The sequence below is a fragment of the Callorhinus ursinus genome, unplaced genomic scaffold (genome assembly GCF_003265705.2).
Source record: "Callorhinus ursinus isolate GAN/ISIS: 27379988/994484 unplaced genomic scaffold, GSC_fseal_2.0 scaffold14, whole genome shotgun sequence".
Taxonomy (NCBI): Eukaryota; Metazoa; Chordata; class Mammalia; order Carnivora; family Otariidae; genus Callorhinus; species Callorhinus ursinus.
Window position 1 is genome coordinate 38,954,865 of NW_027397076.1, and position 6,770 is coordinate 38,961,634.

Below are 6,770 nucleotides of genomic sequence, written 5' to 3' on the forward strand. Positions count from 1 at the left end.
GTACATTGCCTGGCATCAAACAGGCAACTGCTATTCCTAGAAGATGTTGAGAAGGAACTTTCTTGTCATTCCAAAATTTCAACCATGGCTCAGATTTTCAAGCAAAACTCTCCTCCACATTCTAAAGTGAGATGACAATGAGCCACTGAAAGCTGAGACCAGAACCTCCCTGAGAGTATCCACAAAGCAAGAAATCAAGCTGTCTATAGACTCTAGAAGCCATAATTTCCACATATGTGTACTTTCTGAACATGAGAATGCTTTTATAGTAAAAAAACTCATTTAAAATTTTTATAGTGGGTTTTTGCTATTATGTATTTTCTCAGTCAACAGCTACTAAAAGCACAACTACTAGAATATGGGAGGGTTCCTTTTTTTAAACAAGTCAGAAATTATTCTTAACACTCCATACTGAACATAAATATGCCATTTCAGACAAATGTTATGAAGTGTATACTATTCTTAGAAACAGAATCAGGATACCCCACTGATGAGGAAGCTAGGCCCTGTGAGCACATTTCCTACACCAGCACCATTTCTCTATTTCACCTGCAGTCACCTCCATATTTTACAAAACTCTGCAGTTTAGGCAAATAAAGGCCTCTCAATGAAGTAGATTCCCTCTGCTTTCCTTCAGAAAGACAGGTATCAAGAAACTGTCTTGCGGTTTCCTGATAAACAGCACTCAGCGGTGTAATGCAGTCACACAAGTGCCAGGTAACAAAGCTGCTCTAGGCTACCATGGCCCAGTGTCACAGATCAAGGTATGATGGCCCAGGTGGCCAACTCAAGTGTTCAAGAACCTTGCAGGCAACACTTGAAGAGATAAGAAAAACAAGGCATTCTGTAAGAAAGAGGTAGGGATGTGATTTATTATAAAATTTTTATTATAGATTAGGAAATTGTCAACAACTGTTTTACGGATAAGAACTTGACCATGGCAATAAAAAGTACCCATAGAGGACCAGGAAGAAAAAAAAAAAAAACAGAGTACTTCATATGGCAGGAATCACATTGGCTTCACGTTCCTGGGGAAGGCAAAGGGAGGAATGAGGAGGAGACAGTAAAATGTGTGTTCAAAGCTAAATGAACCACTTGTAGGAAGCTCAGAGTACAGAGAAAAGCAAGGCTTGGTGATGATGAAGACATTTAAGGTGTTAGTCCTTTACTTTAAAGGTAAGCCACTGAAGAGGTTAAGACGGAAAGTAGCAGCAACAATTTCACAGTTTGGGAGGGTCTTTCTGGCTGCAGGATCCTTTGTTCAAGGCTTCCCATGTACTGTTCATGGAATGAGTACATGTGGTGTCCCCTAAACAAGGAAAGCTCATGGACAGAATGCCATATACTGATGGAGCATCATTCAAACCGGAAGAAGCTGCATCTTCTTGATGATAATGCTTTTCGTGTGCCCTTCCTCTTCCTCCAGTCAACAAATGTTTTCTTTTCCCCTGTATTTTTAGTCTTCCTTACTCATACATGTTTAATCTCCAGCCCCGACCTCTCGAAGTCACAGCCTCACAGTTCTGACTCAGCTACACATCTTCACATGCATGTTCTACCACCACCTCAAACACAATAGATCTAAAACAAAACTCATTTTTTACCCCACCCACAAACCTGGTGAGTTCACATTCTGTAATTGCCCAACCTTAACATCTCCCCATCATTTTTAGTCATCCCTCTTTTTCCCCATCTCCAATTAATTGTCTATTTCTGTCCGGTCTACCCCAGCAACATTTCTCCAATCTCATCACCACCACCCTAGCTCAGGTCTTCATTCCCTAAGAAAATCCCCTATAACCTTTCTTTATTAATCCAATGGTTTCTTTCCTGATTCAATTCATCCTCTGAATTATTAGATAATATATCTTATAATCCAACTCTGATTTTGAGGACTCAAAGAACTTCAATCTCATAGCTTACTAAACCAGTCCAAATTTTCTAGCCTAGCCCTCCGTGTTCTAGGCCAAACCTAATTTTCAATTTTTATACTTAATCTCCCCACTATTCCCCTTCATATACGCTCCAATGTTTTCCTATACCTGCCCTCTCTATCTAATCTGGTAAATACTGGGTGCTCAATACAAGTCGATTTCCTTCCATATGAGTTTGCTATACTCTCCTTCCCCATCCATCTCAGTTTGCAGGAAAAGATCCTATCATTCTATATATTTGATCATCACACGGGAAATTGGAATATTCATGGAACAGCTTGTAACATCTAGAAAACAGACAAGGACCGAGAAAGAAGAGCAATATGACTGAGCTCCAATGTCTGAAGAAGAAGGTAGTGACAAGCAGGATGCCATTCAAGCTTCAGAACATTTGAAAAAGCTGGTATCATTATGCCTGGGATGATGGGTGCTAATAGCTTATCTGAACTCTTCTAGATGATTCACTGGTCTAATAGAACTTATAGTTTAATGAGGAAGATAAATTACATATGGATTTGATAACACAAGATGGTAAAATCATGCTCCAATCAAGGTACAAAATGTCTTAGAAACACAAGAAAATGACAAATTCTAGGAGATGAAGAAAGCTTTGCAAAAGACCATGAGATGGAGGCCTGAAGGACAAGTTAGGAGAGAAAAACAGTCCAGACAGCGGAAGCGGTCTAAAGGAAAGGGAGAGATGGAAAATACTAGACATGGGTGAGAAACAGGAAAATAACTATGGAACTCACTCAACTATTACTATTTTGAATGTCTCTCTCTAATTATCACTTACATAGTTTTAATGAATTCACCCTTAAGAGCTATTTGAGCCCAGCATTTTATTTCAGTGAATTCCTGAAAATATGCAGATGATTATCTGCAAGATGGATCAGCTGTTATTAAACAGGATTTTCACAAGTCAGGTGGGTCCCAAGCTGCTTCATGATTCCTAAATGCGGTGCTACCCTCTGTTCACTCCCCAAAGGCTCCTCTTGGGCATTTCAGCACTCCTGCCTCAGTATGAATGAACTACTCCAACATCCTAGGATCTCACTGAAGGTGGCATACTCTTTCCTACACACACTGCAATCAAGAGAAAATTACACCTTTTAAGGACTAATAACCCCATAATACAAAATGTAAAAATGCAAAATCAAACCACATAAATGTCTTCAGTACATACTACAAAGAACTCTAGAATTAGAAAAGATCTTAGGGAAAATCTCTATCAAGACACAAACTGTGTCTATCAGGTTCTTTCTCTCAGGAATTCAGAATCAAGCCTCAATGATTTAGTCTTTCCCTGTGAACTGAGGGACACGTAAATACGCAGGAGCTGCTGAGCAGTCAAATTCAACCATGAACACAGGAAAGCAGAAAAAAAAAATTGGTCAGCAAAGAAAGAACAATGAAGCAAAGAAAGGCAAAGAGTAAAGACAGGGAAAGTTCCACGTTTTCCAGTCCCTGGTCCCTAATATGGTCTGTCTGCATTTAGCTTCCATCAAATTCCTTTCTTCCATTTTCCTAAAACTAGTTCAAGTTCATTTCTGTTACTTGCAACAGAAGCTTAAATGAGGCAATAACCAAATCCTCCATAAAGTCAATTGGTTGATTTATTACTGGCCTATCTTTTCTATAATTTCTTTTCTCTTTCCTTGCATTTCCATAAAGGCATAAAGATGACTTTAGTATGCTATACAGAAAATATGTGAACAAGGATCCAGGACCACGCTGAGCATTTTAAAAGAAAAACTGGCCCAGAAAGGAGAAAATATAAGAATATTCAAAGTAAAGCCTTGAGATATCTGTACAGAAATCACAGATGCTAAGAACTGGCAAATTAAATAGCAATCTGATGACCCTCCTATCCAATCTCAATTTAATTCTGAATAAACCAGATGGGTAGGTCCAAGTATGATCAATAGGGCATTTTGTAGGAATGTAGGGCATTTCATCTGGAATGCCCCCAAATAACTAGCCACAACCTCCCAACCACAGAAAGGTTTGGGTGCTGTACAGTGGTATCCCTAACCCAGACACAAATTCCAAAACTGAATACCAAACCATCTTAGGGCCTGGACTTAACTGCCCCAAAGAACAGTTTTTAACCAGTACTTCCTGCTATTAGATGAGGGGAAGAGAAAGTAACAGAAGCTTAATATCATGGAACTCTGTCAACGTGTGTGCATCTGTGTGCATGTGCCAGATATCAAGATGTTCCACAAGCTGGATCCACACCAATCAGATCTGACCACAAGTAGACCAGTTTAACATGTATAGCAAGTCAGAGTTAACAATCAGAAGTTTGAATCAATGTAGTGTGGGCGGCTCTGCAGGATTATATAAACAAAAACAATATTACAGTACCCTGGAGTTCGAAGGGACATGGAGATTATGTCCAGCTTCATCATTTTACAGAAAAGGAAGCTAAACATCTGAACCAAATCCCCAACTATAATAAGTAACACAGGCGCGATAAAATCAAAGAACTGTGACCAGATAATAGAACCAAAAAAAGCAGTATTTCCTAAAGTTCTCTTTAATGGCTGAAATTTTATTTTTAATTTAAAAAGGATAAATGTATTAGAAAATGTAGGAAAAAAAATCTATGCAACTACTGTTGGGATCTTTTTTGGATATTCTTGTTACTTGAGTTTAGCAAAATAGTAAAGATTTCTGACCTAATGGGTTAACATTTTAGTTAAAATACTAGAACAAGCACCTTTAAAAACTAAAAAACTGTGAGTTGATTCAAAACGTAAATGATGCTATATGTTTGCAACCTCGGCAGATAGGCAGTTTAGGCACTGTGACAAAATTCTATATGGCAGAGAACTTATTTTAATATAAAAAAATTCCAGACGTTCACATAGGGCCCTAATAAAAGTCATCAGAAATTAAACTTATATGTCAGCTGGGACCAAAATTAAAAGAATGAATGTTTAAGTGATCCAAACATAAACTTGGTGTTCAAAATTGCTGGCAAGGGGCCACAGTACAGTGGATTTTGGTCTTCAAGGGCTGCTTTACCACAAGTATTAGGTAAGTCAACACATCACTGAGGGAAAAAAAAAAACAAAAACATATATTCCCTGGCAGTACAATCCACTCTTTATTGTGCAGCACAGTATTTTCTAGAAGACCACTAATAAAATGTGCAGTTAGAACCTCTTGTATTTCCCAAGAAGTACTATTAAAGATACTCCTAAAATATGAATCCATAAAAAGTAGGTCTTTCTGAAAAACAGTTCTAGTCAGAAGCAACCATGAAATTGATATCATTACTTAAATTAATATTTCTAAACTGCACATTTAATAAAGTTAAACAATTTAAAAATCTCCCGTTAATCTAAATTGGCAATTTTATAAAGTACATGAATCCTGAAGATTTTTTTATAGACCAACTATCTTTTAAAATCTGTCTTGCCACCAGTGCTGCACACGGAAATATGAAGAGACAGACCAGAGAGTTCTGAATATAATCTATGCTTAATAGAGTCAGCTTTCAACTAATTCATAAGTCCTAATTGCGAGCCATATCTTATGTTGACGTTTTAGTCTTCTAGTGGCAAAAACAAAAACAAACTAAAATTTTCTAATCTCAACTGAGGTATTACAATTTTTGTTCTTCCATTCCAGAAAAAATTAGGAACTGAGAAACTCTGATGATTAGTAAGTTGGATACTCATCACAAATACCAAAGTTCATTCAATTTCACATTTACCTAAACTCTACATTTGTAATTTCAAATAATTACCTTTTATAATAACCTTATAAAAAATCTTCGTGATATTTTCCACATGATTTAAAGAAAATTATCTTAAAAATCCTCTCTTAAGACTTCATAATTACCATAATCATAGTCCTAAACCAAGGAAGGCAGGAATGGCCCCTTTCGTTCACATAGTTTGACTTTAAATAGTCCGGTGTAAAACTTAAAAAACAGACTCGGATGCTTTTTTCCGCTCAAAAATAAAACAAAACTGGTACCTGGCAAACTCGGGGTTTTGTTCTGTTTTGGCCTATTAAATACCAGCGGGGCCCGCGGGAGCCTGAGCCTGAGCCCCCGGCGCGGGCGACGCGGCGGGCGGGCGACCGTGCGCCCCTGGGTGCGCCCCTGCTCGCCGCCCGCCGCTCCCGGCGCTGCCCCCAGCGCCGCGCGGCGCCCCACGCCCCTCCGGACGCGCGGCGAGAGGCGCGGGCCTGGCCGGCGCATTCCCACGCACCCCGGCCCGTTATCCGAGCGGGCACTTCGGCGGGGGCCCCCGCTGCTGGTCCCGCGCCCTCCCGAAGCCGGCGCGGCGCCCCTCCCCTGCCTCCGGCGGGCGGCCCCGCCAAGCCCCTTCCCGGGGGCCCGCGTCGGGCGAGAGCGTCCCTCGGGCTCAGGTTCGCTCCGGGGACGGGATAAGGTGTCAGCGACGCGGCCAGACGCCTCCCGTAGGCGGGGGCGAAGCCAGCCTGACCTCCTTCCATCCGCTCCCCCCCCCTCACCGCCCGCGCGGGGCGCTCCCCTTCAGCGCCCCTCCCCGGCTCAGGACAGGGGGCGTCCCCGCAGGAGGCTGAAGGGGGCGCAGCCGGCGCTCAGAGGGGATCCGGGGTCTGGGTCACACCTCACCTCGGCAGGGTTGGGCTGGGAGAGGGGAGGCGAGGCGGGGAGGGAGCCCAAACTTACCTGACTGCGCGGCTCCCCGCGCCACGGCCGTGGCCAGCCAGAGGCAGAGGCAGAGCGAGAGGGGGCGCGGGAGGGTCCGCCGCGGGCTCATGGAAGGGCCAGGGAGCCGCCGCCGCTGCCGTCCGAGCCTCCCTCCCTCCCTCCCTCCCTCCCAGGCTCCG

At 42.2% G+C, this 6,770-nt stretch overlaps 1 protein-coding gene across 3 annotated transcripts in view; it reads right to left on the bottom strand.

Moving 5' to 3' along the window:
• Positions 1–6,770, bottom strand: part of MSRB3 (methionine sulfoxide reductase B3) — a 180,467-nt gene that overhangs the window by 159,387 nt on the left and 14,310 nt on the right. Inside the window, exon 1 of one of the 3 annotated variants that reach the window (XM_073900706.1) lies at positions 6,610–6,767. The exons of the other annotated variants lie outside the window; for them this stretch is intronic. The gene's annotated coding sequence lies outside the window, so the exon portion shown is untranslated. Of the gene's footprint in view, positions 1–6,609; positions 6,768–6,770 lie in introns of those variants that run through there. 3 annotated transcript variants of the gene reach the window in all.